Genomic DNA, 13,643 nt, shown 5'->3' with positions numbered 1-13,643 from the left:
TGATGGAGGTGGGTCTTGTAATAATAAAGAAACTGCCTCGGCCCTCATAGGACAGAAAATTAGGTAGGCGGAGTAGACAGAAGAGAATTCTGGGAAAAAGAAGCTGAGTGAGGAGTCGCCATGATGCTCCCGCTCCAGACAGACGCAGGTTAAGATCCTCCCTGGTAAGCCAGCTCGTGGGCTACACAGAATATTAGAAATGGGTTAGAACAATATGTAAGAGCTAGCCAATAAGAGGCTGGAACTAGCCGGGCCAGGCAGTGTTTGAAAGAATACAGTTTCCGTGTAATTATTTCTGGGTATAAACTAGCCATGCGGGCGGCCGGGTGCCGGGGACGCAGCCCTGCCGCTCCTATTGCAACACACAGTAATTATGTAAGAAGAGGTCATGAACTCTAAAGGGAGCGTGAAGAGTTGGGGGAGAGCATGAGGAGGAAGAGGGAGTGGCGGAATTTATGTAAACGCAGTATTCATTTGTGAAATTCTCAAATAAATAAATGCCTAGCTGATACCCTTTCTCAGTGTTCATTGGGGTGGAAATATTCATTTATTTTGGAGAGCGGCATGATGCTGATTTTAAAACGTGGTAATGAGATCCCTCAAAGGAAGCTCAGTCAGATTGAGTGCTAGCCTATTTTGATCAGTTTATGCTTTAAAAACTTATTTATGACACCCAAGTTGCTTTCATGGCCAGCTTCAACTGCTTTTCACAGGTTGAGAGGGTCTTTATTATTACATTTTCTTTATTAATTTTGTGTGTATGTGCGCACACATGCACATTGGTGCTGTGACACGTTAGTAGAGGTCAGAGAACAAGATGTGAGTCTCAGGTCTCTCCTTCCACCATAGGGTGCCAGGGCTTGAACTCAGGCATCGGGCCTAACAGTAATTGCCTTTACCTGCTGAGCCATCTCCAAAGCCCTTAAGAAGGGGCTTGGTAGCAACAGGAAGAAAGCAACGAGGAGAATAGCCCCGCAATCATAACCGTTCGCATTTTCACTGTACTGCCAGCATTTTCTATGAATATGCATACATATGCAAAAATGTGTATGTGTTCTCATGTTCTTCATAGGCTATTTCAAAAATAACTGAACAATTTACTTTGCAACTTCTGTTTGTGAGCATATGTCTCACAAGTGGAGAGGCCGCAGTGAGGAGGCAGGCAGATTTTGCTGAGTGTAGAGAGGGAGAGAGATGGTGGCAAGAGACTGGCCACCAGGCACCCACATCTACTCTTGACTTCCTCTACCAGGGATGGAAATACCAAAGAGGCAGGCTACTTCCTCTTACGATATTTAACACTGTATCGGCACTCACTCAAGTTATTTTGGGCTTTTTTTTTTCTCAAATTGTAACTGAAGTGAGAAAACGATGAATTATGAGGGGGAAAGAAGCCTTGGTTCAAGGCTGATGACCAGAACAGACTCAGTTGTGGCTAATGTGGAGTAGAGGAAAAGGCTCTCTGAATGCTGCCCCAGGGGTTCGCAAACTGCAACCCACAGATTGCAAGCTAAAGATAGGTCTTATATTTTTAAATAGTTGAAAAAGATAAAAAGGAGAAGAATATTTTGGGTGCGTGTGACAGTTTTATAACATTCAAATTTCAGTGCCCATAAATAAAATAGTTGGGCAGTTGAATAGCTGTGATATAGACTGGATGTCCCATAAGCCTGAAAAATGTACAATCCTGTTTTATAGAAAAAAAAAATCATTCTTCCTGTGACAGAACACGTACTGTGTACCTGTGTCCTACGACACAGTGGCCCTATCATTTATCCATATGCATGAAACCTGAGGTTCTACAATTTTACGTTTTCTGTTCCTGGTAAAATGATGGGACTCAGTTTCAAAGTCAGATGTCTGACTAGAGAACCTGAAAACCCATTTGTGTGAAGAGTGGTCGCTGAACATTTTTCTACAATGCTTTTTAGCCTTCTGAGTCCCACATCATGCCGAATCTGTTTCTGATGGAAACCAGCATACTGTATAAAAAATACCGGGTGTGGTGCCTGTTACTGATCAGGGATTTAATAAACACTAGCTAATAGGATTATGAAAATATAATGACTACTAATGATAAAGTGTTTTATTTTGCTCTATCTAGATACACATTTAGATAGCATATTCTTTGATTAAATTATTATCTATTACACACACACACATACACACACATGCACATTCATGATTGCATCTACAAGATCTTACAATAAACCTTTTCCATCATTTCCTCTTTTTAAAGTGCTGAGTGTTGATATATTCTCTCTCCTTTTTGCGTAGCTGTTTCTCTTGATTTCACCGAGGCTCTAATTTCTTCCAACTGTGGTTTTTCCCTTCATTTCTGAGCCCTCTGCCTTACTTTTCAGATCCATCTCCGTTTGTGATATCTCTCTAAAACTCAAAGGGCTTTCTGTCCCGGGAACAATGGATGCTTTCTTAGCATCAGGTTTGACATGGCTATGCTCCAGCACGAGGGGCAACTTAATGACACCATTAAGTTTTGACATTTAGGTGTCTTTTATGAGCTGTCTAGCCTTGCAAACTGTTTACTGTAATCAGAGACTCTCAAAGGTGACAGACACATTATAAACCATTTATGACAACCTCTTGACTATTGTTAGAAGTTCATCTGGTCCACTCTCGACAGGTACCCCAGATCATGCAGATAGGTCTAGTCAGAGTAACTCACTTTTCTCCCGGGGCAACATCCTCCCTGTGAAAAAGTCATGTATCACAAAGATCTTGCTTATTCTGAGTCAAGTTTGCTATTCTGTTGTATCTTTTAAAAGATTAATGATCATATAAAATAATGGGTTTCATTGTGGTACGCTCTTGAATATTTTGTCTATATTTGTCTCCAGTGCCTCCATTCCCCTCTTGCTTGTCTGCTTTCTCCTACAGATACTTCCCTTCTGCTTTCATGTTATAAACACATGTAAATACATTTAAATTTATTACATTTATATGGATGTAAGCATATACATATTTATATTTAAATCTAGGTTGCGCGTGAGAGAAAACTTGTGATATTTTGTCTTCCTTCCCTATCCTAGGCCCCCTTCTAATTTCTTGTCTTGTGATACTTGTATTTCTTAGTCTGGCCTATTTCATGTACCACAATATTTCTAAGCTTATCCATTTTCCTACAAACGTCATGATTATATTTTCTTTATAGTTTAATAATTCCATTATGTGTGCACACACACTACTTTTTTCTCTATTCATGCATCTGCTGATGGGTGTCTAGGATGTGTTGTAGGAGGCTGCTTGTTCATTTCCCGGCTGCCCAGACTCCTGAAATAACCACACAGAAACTGAATTAAATCACTGCTTGGCCAATCACTATAGCATATTCCTCGCAAGCTCTTACATGTTAAATCAACCCATTTCTATTATTTTATATTTTACCACGAGGCTCATGGTCTACTGTCAAGGATCCAGCTGGCAGCTCGCATCTTTTCCCTCTGGCAGTTACATGGCATCTCCCTGACTCCGCCTCCTTTCTCTCAGCAGTCAGTTTAGTTTTCTCACCTAGCTCTATTTCCCTATAGCTCAGCTATAAGCCCAAAGCAGTTTCTTTATTCACTAACCAATAAAACCAATACATAGACAGAAGAACTTCTCACATCAAGGATGCTTCTGTATCTTGGCTATTGAAGCAACAACAATCACAAGTGTGCAGGTATCTCTGTGGCCTGGTGACTTAGGTGGGTACAGTCAGATATTCTGGTAAATCCATTTTAATACTTTGAAGGATATCCACATTGATTTCCAAAGTGGCTGTTTTAAGTTTACTTCCTCCAAGGAAGGTAGTTCTAAGGGATTAGAGCTGATTTTAACACTTGATAATAACTTGAGGGACTGTTAATCCCAAGACATTAGCAAGTGGATTGATCTCAGGATCCACCTGTCATGAGATTCAGGGCTGCACACAGAACTCTCAGGCTCTCATGGACAATTTGACAACCACAGTCTCATCTTTTCAGCAAGGTGCTGCTGCTCAATGGACTGTGAAAATACAGAGACAGATCACCTGCACAGGCTCAGTACTGTGTTTGCTTTCCACGCTCCCAATACATGAGAGAGACACTCCCAGCTAAAACATAAGATGCTCAGGGGGAGAACACACTGGGGAGTTCTGTGTTACATAATAAGAAACAGTGAAAGATGGAAGGCATCAAAATGTAAATAAAAGTGAAACTCTGCACCAGCAAGATGGCTTAGTTGCTAAAGTTGTCACTTAGTCTGGTGACTTGAGTTTGATTCCCTACCACCCACTTGGGGAAGAGAGAAAACCAACTGACCTCCACACCCAAGCCATGGCATGTGCATGCCTCCCAAGACAAAATAAAATAAATAGACAATAAAATTTAAAAAAGAAACTCAGGGGAAATAGTTCAATGTAGAGAAATGTATGAAACATAATTCTGCAATACTTTCATTACTAATCAGAAGAGGAGATAAGTCTAGAAGTAAATTTGAACAGCAACTCCTAGCAGAACATGATTGGGAATTTTAAGAAATTCATAAATTGTCAATCACTGATTTAATTACTCATGACTTCATGTTTTACATATAGCATAGATAATATTCACCAATACATAGTTATAGTGTAATTTTCTGCTGAAAGGTAAGCTTCATACTCTCTCTTGGGCACCTTTCTAGTTTCCTGGGATTTCTAGTTCGTTTCTCCCTTGTAGATATGCATCTATACACATGCATATGTATCTACATATCTCTATCTATCTATCTATCTATCTATCTATCTATCTATCTATCTATCTATCTATCCATCCATCTATCTATATGAGAATCTAAGAAAGAGAACATGTGGTACTGGTCTTACTGAGGCAGTTGCCTTCTTTGATTTATTGTTTTCCAACTCTATCTTTTTATGGCTGAAAAATTTTCATTAAGTAAAAGCACCACACTTTCCTTTTTTGTTCCTTCAGTGATGGACTCTAGGTCGGTCCCATTTCCTTGCTAAGGGAATACCGCACCAATAAGCGTGGATGGGCAAGCATCTTTGTAATGGGACACAGAATCTGACAGCTGTATTCCCAGGAGTCGCAGAGCTGGGTCACGTCAAAGTGTTGTTTTTAGCTTTTTGAGAAATATTCACACTGATTTTTATAGTAGCTGCACCAATTTACATTCCCATCAATAGTAAACAAATGTTCCTGTTCCTCAGCACCCCATGCAGTATTTGTTATCATGCTTTCTTAATGTTAGCTGTGTGGACCGAGGTGGAATGCTACAGCAGTTTTCATTTGCATTTGCCTGATGACTGTGTGTACTAAACACCCGAGAAATATTTATTAGCCATTTGGATGTTTTCCTTTAAGAACTGTCTGTAATTAGCTCCTTAGCACTTCTTAATTTTATTTATTTATTTATTTATTTATTTATTTATTTATTTATTATTGATTTTTCAAGACAGGGTTTCTCTGTGTGGCTCCAGCTGTCCTGGAACTCACCTTGTAGACCAGGCAGTCCTCAATCTCACAGAGACCCGCCTGCCTCTGCCTCCCAAATGCTGGGATTAAAGGCGCGCGCCACCACTGCTGGCTTCCTTAGCCCATTTTTAGTTGGCTTGTTTGTGTTCTCTTTTGAGTTCTTTGCGTGGTTCAGATACTGAACCTGTGATGGGTATGTAGTTAGCAAAGATTTCTCTCCCATTCTGTAGGCTATCTTTATACTTCATTAACTATTTCCTTCGGTGTAAGAAGCTTTTTAATTTCATGAGGTCTCATTTGTCAGCCATTGGCCTTAGTTCCCGAGCAACTGGAGTCCTGTTCAAAGAATCTTTATTGCGCATAAATCTTTGTTTCCAACCCCTCCTCCCCCAGCCTCCTTACTGGATTTCACATTTATGTGGCTAACTTTTCTTCCGTGCTGCTGGTTTTCCTATCTATGTTCTCAATAGTTTCATTCCTTCATTCATCTCCTCGGTTTTCTGATAATATTTAGAAGTAGACTCTAAAATTGTTTGCCTGGGACTTCAAACATTTCAATGTCATTGAATTTGGCAGTTATAGACTTAGAATCTCTTGTTTTTTGATTTCTGTTTTCATGTTCCTTTTGCTTTGGTGTTGTGATATGCTCATTTGGTTATAGCTTCCCCTTTTATCTGAAGATATTCTTAGTGAGCACCCTCCTCTTCAGAGCTCAGTCTCTAGCATCACTAAGAGAGGAGAAAATAAACTCTTATGAAGCAACAATTCAAAACCGAACAAGATCTAGAGAAACATGGCGTGACAATGGACCCCTTTCTCACCATCGACCCATCTAGAGTCAGTGCCCACCAAAACCCATGGTGGTGGCTGTGACTCACAGGGACCATGGGGTTTTCTCCAGGATAGGACTGCCGATGTCTTCACTAGTGGGGGCTTGGCTTATCTTTTGGTGAGATCCCCCACAACCTCCCACTAAACAACTATGCAGCCGGTGCTCTGTGTTGCTTACTTCTGCTCTGAGCTCCCTTCTGCTTCTCTGAGCATTCCTCTTTGTAATTTTTAACACCCTTCTTCGCGTTTTCCGAATAATGTCTTTGCAATCTGATTCTTCTCATTCACCTTTTAAACAGGCAGTTTCCAATCTCCCTCCTACTCTGTTGCATCTGTTCCCTGGTCTCAGGAGCCAAGCAAGAGAAACCAATTCCTACCACTTTCATGGAACACATTTGTAGGTTGTCATTATGTCTCCCTAAAACCTCCTTTATGTCACTTCACGTGGATGCTGCTGACCAAATCTCATTGCAGCCCAGTGGCTGTCCTTGGATGACATTAATTACATTATCATGAGAGCTTAAAATATGCCTGGACTAGTGATATACAGACGGCAGCTGGCATGGTCTGCCAAGTACTGAATATTGTAGAGTTAGGCTCATGCTCGGTGGCCTTGCAGGTTGGAAAAATAAAGAAAAACGTAGAGAGAGCTTTAAGGTATGGTGTATCTCTTAGTACTACTCCTGAAAATTAGATGAATCTCTAACACAAATCCATGAAAAAGTGAACGTTATTTTTTCTAATCAAATATGAGGACATGCAAAAGTAGATGAAGCAGACGCTAATTTAAGAGCCAAGGAAATGTAAAATCCAGTCAGACTGTCAAACTGTTAGGAGTTATATACACCATGAAAAGAATAAAAACAGGATGATTCATAAGACTCGAGTTCAGGAGAATGACAAACACTTCCCCTGCCCTCCCCCCTTCATAGCTCACAAGCACTCTGACTTTGTAGTCTTCACAATAAAAGAAAATCAGGTTTCAGGCCTTCAAAAAAGAGGATGTGCAGAGCGCCCAACTACATATGTGGGTCATTTTGTAATTTAGTTCTGTAAAGGCCATTCCCACGTTATATATAAGAATATAATTGCCCACAATGTGCAGAGTAATAAATAATTAAAGTACTGTCTCTATTCTCTCCAATTTATAAGGTTTAGAACTATATATACATATTTTAAGAAAATCAAACTGAAGACATTGGTATTTTTGTATTGAAAAGTTCATAAATGTTGAGTACTTTATATATATATATACATATATATGAATGAGTACTTTATACATATATATATATATATATATATATGAATTAACTAGAACTTTTTTTGAGTGGCATTTAGCCACAGTTAAAATACATAATTGAGAACTTGACCCAGACTTATGAATTAAGCGAAAAATCTTACTAAATATATGTTCAGTATCAGGACATTGAAGATATTTTAATCATACGTATATATATATAATTTTATACTATTTACTTAAGAGATGGGGAAGTTTTATCTTTTACTAACTCATAAATAAAAGATTTGCAAAAATAGGACATCATTGAATTTATACACGTAGCTTAGGTTTATAAGCAAGGTGAAATGTTTATCCCAAAACTCCTTTTAATTGGGATGGGGCAGAGATATAGAAAGAAGAGAGGGGTGGGGGAAGAGTTAACCAAAACTGAAGATGCATGAAGAAAAAACACATAGTAACCTACTACTTTATAAACTAAAAATATAATTCATAAAAATGTATAAAGTAAAAGAGTGTGAGAGGATGATTCGGCTATTGATGAGAATCAACTCTGCATGAGCTGATAATGTTGCTCCCAGAAGGCAAGGTTTATTAAACCAGCCCAAGCCTATACATGAGGGACTTCCTTATGAGCTGCTGATCAGTAAGTCCAGTGAGGTTCCCCAAACAATACAGCTATTGCTGTTGCTCTTGGTTACTCACTGGAACTAGACAATGGGACTTTATTGCTGAAGACAATATACATGTTGGCTACAGGATATAAAGAAATCAAGCTGGAGTGGCTTCCCTGCTGGCTAGCATTCTAGTGCTAGAAGCTGCTGTGCAGGCTGCTAGGGAGAAAAGTCATCAAGGATCTTCTCCATCTGTCGAGACCATAGGTTTCAGGGCCAACCTTCCAAGCACGGAATGCCCGTTGGCTCAATGGTGGTATGACTGTTCTGGGGGAAAACAATTGCTTTCTGATTAGAATCTTTCCTTGTAGGAAAGTATTCATGCCTGATGTTATAAACCTGTTCCAAGTCCATAGTTGGGAATGCCACAGGCTCTAGGGGAGAATGTACTACATTTGGTTTGCTAAATAAGCAAGCTGTCCAAACAGTTTCTAAAGATATATGTTCATGCCCATAGACTAATGCTGTTCTCAGTCTTGGCTAAAGAAGGTTAGCTTTGCAGTGAGCAGTGGTTAATGCAGACTCATAACTGGTAATGCTAAGAATAAGAGACTGTTGAGTGCTCAGCCCCAAATAGGATGTCTATAGCACCCTATCCAAGATCCAGGGAACATCACAGAAAAGGGATGGAAACCAGGTAAGAGTCAAAGGTGGGGAGGAGTAATATAAAATGCTCCTTTCTAGATACGACATAGCTATTGTTGTCATGAACTCATAGTAGCTGTGGTTACTGCATAAGATGGAATCCATCAGCATTCCATCATCCACTCAGGAGGGGCTCAGGAGGGCCCACTCCTCCTTGAGGAGCTACTGACAGCGATGGGTTACCAGGGGAGGGGGAATCATTTTCTCCAGGGGTGCAGCCACTGGTATGTTGTCTAAACTCCAACAAATAGTCCTCTGTCTATGCTCGTGTAAGCAACTTTAACTAAAATCAGTGGGACACACACAAACACACAGGGCAGGGGCTAAACAGAAGAGGGGGGACAAGAAAGAGCATCAGAGCTGACTCTGACAAAAAAATACACTGTATACACATATGAAATTGTCAAAATAATTTTACATTGTATACATGTAAGAAATTCGCTCCCAAAATAAGTGATTGTTGAATGTACTAGAAGTGAATAATGGGCTTTTGATTGAAAATATTTAGCTTTTAGAACTAAATTTCATAACTACTTACCTTTAAGCATCTTATATTAAGATTTAAAACAAAAATACCCTTAAGTAGGCTTTTTGAAGGTCACTTCAAGTAAACCCCGAGCCCTTCAGCTTGAACAAGGATGCCCCGGCTTGTCAGTTGCCTCCTAGTTAGGATATTGCTCCAGAATGAAAACTTTTCACTCTTGTGGAGTTTATAACAACGACTCACTTGTTTATCTCATTTGGTGGTGGTGGTAGGGGAGGTAGCTGAGTTACACACTCCTGAACCTGTACCATTGGAATCTGGGACATGAAAGCAGAACTTTGAATTTACCTCTGTCGAATGCCATCTAACTGACTTGGAATCTTTAGTCTTTCTCATTCCAATCAAATGTTGGCTATCTGTGCTTTTTTTTCCTTCTTTTTCCCATATTATCTCCCCTTCACAAATGCTTTGTGTGTGGGTAAAATATTAAAATTACCCTCTCTTCAACCCCACCCCACTTATCTAAAGCAAGTCTGCGTAGTTGCTTCAGTTTGATGGCTTCGGTCCTGACCGCTCTGACTTCTTAGTGTCTTATCAAGCAGGCTCCACCCCACTCGTGGGTTGCCGTCGCTGTATAATAGCACACACTGACTTAAATCTCTCTTCAAAGCTGTTAGCTCTAGGAGGGCAGAGCCTTACTTGTTCTTCGACAGCTAGCAAAGATCCAAAGGATGCTTAGTTGGCATTTGTTCGATGAAGCAGTTTCTTTAGTAGCATCGATGCCCACAGCTTTCATACCACCTGTGTGTTGTTACCTTTTCAACGACACAGACTTAACCAAAGTTTCAAGTTTGTCCGACACATCTCTCTAGTTCCGTCTCCTGTTGCAATAGCAGCAGCAAGAGCACATTTATAAGCACTAAATTGTTCTCAGTGTGTACGTGTTCATTTACCCCTCACAGGATTCCCAGGAGAGGCGCTACAGGCTGAGCATCCCTAATCTCAAAACTGTACATCCGAAATGCTCCAACATCTGAAGCGCTCTGCGCAGTGACATGACATAGAAATGGGGATTAACACCAGACCCCATGGGATGGGTCCAAGTAAAATCGCAGGCTCTCTGAAAATAATTCATAAAATTACCCAATTATTATGTCTATCAGTTGCATGTAACATGTGAATGAATTTTGTGTTTAGATGTGAGTCTCATCTCCAAGATATTTTATTATTGGAAAATGTCCCCCCATCCCAATTCCAAGTTTCTTAATTTCAGATAAAGTATGCTTGACCTATGTTACTATTTCCACTTAGCCAAGGGATAGATGAGTGAGACTCCCAGGCTCTTGCCTTTGTAGATTCCAGATAGCGTATCCTGGGCTCTAAATACTGACTCACTAACTCCAGGGCTCACACATCACAAAGAGCCCAGGGAGAAGCTCAAATGCGGACCATACAGGATCTTAATTGGCTAGAACAGCAAGTCCCTTATAGTCCGGCAGCCTCTGAGCTCGAGCCTTTGTGTTTTTAGAGGAAAAGGAAGATTTCTCCAGGGATTGTATTTACAGAGACTTAACACTTACATCTTTATGTCATTGTTGCCAAGCTTGATGATCTTAGAACATTTTATTTGAAGACAGGGACATTTCTATATGAGCATCTCTAAAAAAAAAAAAGAGCCTGAAAGTGTAATAAAGGGGTCATGCATGTATTATTTCAAACTAGCTAATTATTGGTTTGAGAGAAGTAAGCTCTTAAGTCAAAGACAGTAAAATTTAAACTTAGGGTTGCTACGGGAGGGGTAAGTTTTGACAAACAGGATTGGGGAGGGAATTTCAGTTGGGAGGACAGTCCTTTAGAAAGTTTAGGCTAGGAGCTTTCTATTAGTGACCCATACATTTTGCTGGCATAGGTCTAGTCTTAGTGAGAGAATGGGCTTTTTCAATGACAGCAAAGGGATCTCAAACCTCTCCTTGAGGAGATATAAAGCTGCAGTAAATTTCTAAACAAAAGACTCCCCGGTGCTTTTGCACTGGGAGAGAGAGAGTGTGCTCTGAAAGGCTCTGTGTTGAAGAGCCTATAGCAGTAATTTAAGGGTGACATAAAAGTGTCTTGATTCAATAGCGGCTACAGAATTGGACAAAGAAAGAGCTGGTCTGAAACAGGTTGCTGAGGAAATAATCAACAGGACCTTGCAGTAAGTACAGAAGGAAGGATCAGGAGTGGCTCCTGAATTCTGAGCTGGGTGACTTCGAAAAGGAACTGGTGGGAAGGCGCCACTCCACTTCTTCAACACAGCCAGAAATGTTTACTGGGAGAAAGCGCTCCGCGCCAGCTGCTGAGCTAGACAATGACTGCACAAGAGGGGACAAAGCAGACTCTGTTGTCGTTCTTCATTGATACAGCAAACAGGAAAGAATGGGCAGGACAAGTGCCCAGATTTCAGAGGCTTGCTGTCAAGGAGACAGATACGTATTTGACCAGGAGAAGCAGAAGGAAGGTATCTTAGAAGCAGTTCTATGGCTGGGAAGAGACACCACGACCACGGCAACTCCTATAAAAAGAAAGCATTTAACTGGGGGCTTGCTTAAAGTTTCAGAGGTTTAGCCCATATTCATCATGATGGGGAGCATGGTGGTACACACATTTCTGGAGCAGTAACTGAGAGCTACATCCTGATTTGCAGGGAGAGAGAGAGAGAGAGAGAGAGAGAGAGAGAGAGAGAGAGAGAGAGAGAGAGAGAGAGAGAGAGGAGACACGGGGCCTCGCATGGGCTTTAGAAACCTCAAAGCTCACACACTTCCAACAAGGCCACACTACCTAATCCTTCTAATTCTTTCAAGTAGCCCAACTCCCTGGTAACTAAGTATTCAAATATATGAGTTGATGGGTTAGGGTTGGGGGCTTGTGTCCATTTTTATTTTTCAGTTCTAGAGTCCTGTCTGACCCAACCCTGTGTAGGCCCTGTGCATCCTGCCTCAGTCTGTGAGCTAATATTCATGTAAAAGAGAATGCACACCATTTGTCTTTTTGGGTCTGAATTACCTGACTCGGGATGATTTTTTTTTCTATTTCTATCCATCCACCTATAAATTTTATTTTTTAAAATGGCAGAGTAATACTCAATTGTATAAATTTGCCACATTTTCTTCCTTTATCCATTCATCTGTTGAGGGGCATCTAGGTTGCTTCCATTTTCTAGCTCTTCTGAACTGTGTTTGTCAATCAACACAGCTGAGCAAGTAAATATCTCTGTGGGAGAATGAAGCAGACTTTGGATATATGCCCAAGAGCCGTACAGCTGGATCATGAGGTAAATCAATTTCCGTCTTTCTGAGGAGCCTCCATAATGCTTTATATAGTGGCTATACCGGTTTGTACTCCCACCAGCATTGGAGGAGTATTCCTCTTACTCCACATCCTTGCCAGCATGAGCTGTCACTTGATTTTGCTGATCTTAACCATTCTGACAGGTGTAAGATGAAATCTCAAAGTTCTTTTGATTTGCACTTCCCTGAAGACTAAGAATGTTGAACATTTCTTTAGTTGTTTCTCAAACATTTGAGTTCCCTCTTTTGAGAATTCTCTGATTATATCTGTATGCAAATTTTAAATTGGGTTTTAATTTAATTTGTCTTTTGGTATCTAGTTTCTCTAGTGTTGTGGAATATTAGCTTACGATGTGGTACATTCTTTGGTGCTGGGGAATATTTGTTTAATGATGCAAAGATGGGTTGTATTCTTTTAGCTCTGTAAAGCTGTGTGTGCCTGTCTAAAACACCTGATTGGTCTAATAAAGAGCTGAATGACCAATAGTTAGGTAGGAGAGAGAAATAGGCTGGGTTGGTAGGCAGAGAGAATAAATAAGAGAAATGAAGAGGGGAGGAGAAGGGGCTGCCAGGGGCCAGCCACCCAGCCACACAGTCAGTGATGGTGTAAGAAGGAAAGAGAGGTATATAGAATAGAGAAAGGTAAGAGCCCAGAGGAAAAGGGTAGATGGCATAATTTAAGTTAAGAAAAGCTGGCTAGAAACAAGCCAAGCCAAGGCAAGGCATTCATAAGTAAGAATAAGTCTCTGTGTATTTATTTGGGAGCTGGGTGGCAGGCTCCAAAGAATAAAATACAAAAACCAAACCAAACAAAACAAAACAGCAACCACAACAAAAAACTACATTTGAGTTCTTAATATATTTTGGGATATTAGCTCTGTATTGAATGTGGAGTGGTAAAAACTCGTTCCCCATTCTGTGGGCTGCTACTTTGTCTGAATGACGATGTCACTTGTACAGATTTTTAGTTTCATGAGGTCCCGTTTATTAATT

At 40.4% G+C, this 13,643-nt stretch overlaps 1 long non-coding RNA gene across 1 annotated transcript in view; it reads left to right on the top strand.

Moving 5' to 3' along the window:
* The first annotated feature begins 6 nt into the window (after positions 1 to 6).
* LOC126510996 (uncharacterized) overlaps positions 7 to 13,643 on the top strand; it is a 52,391-nt gene continuing 38,754 nt past the window's right edge. The window contains exon 1 of the long non-coding RNA XR_007594576.1: positions 7 to 164. This is a non-coding gene — a long non-coding RNA (uncharacterized lncRNA). The remainder of the gene's footprint in view (positions 165 to 13,643) is intronic.

Source organism: Alexandromys fortis, unplaced genomic scaffold (genome assembly GCF_014885135.2).
Source record: "Alexandromys fortis isolate MF-2015 unplaced genomic scaffold, M_Fortis_MF-2015_v1.1 scaffold_10, whole genome shotgun sequence".
NCBI lineage: Eukaryota > Metazoa > Chordata > Mammalia > Rodentia > Cricetidae > Alexandromys > Alexandromys fortis.
This window is presented reverse-complemented; position numbering and strand designations above follow the sequence as displayed.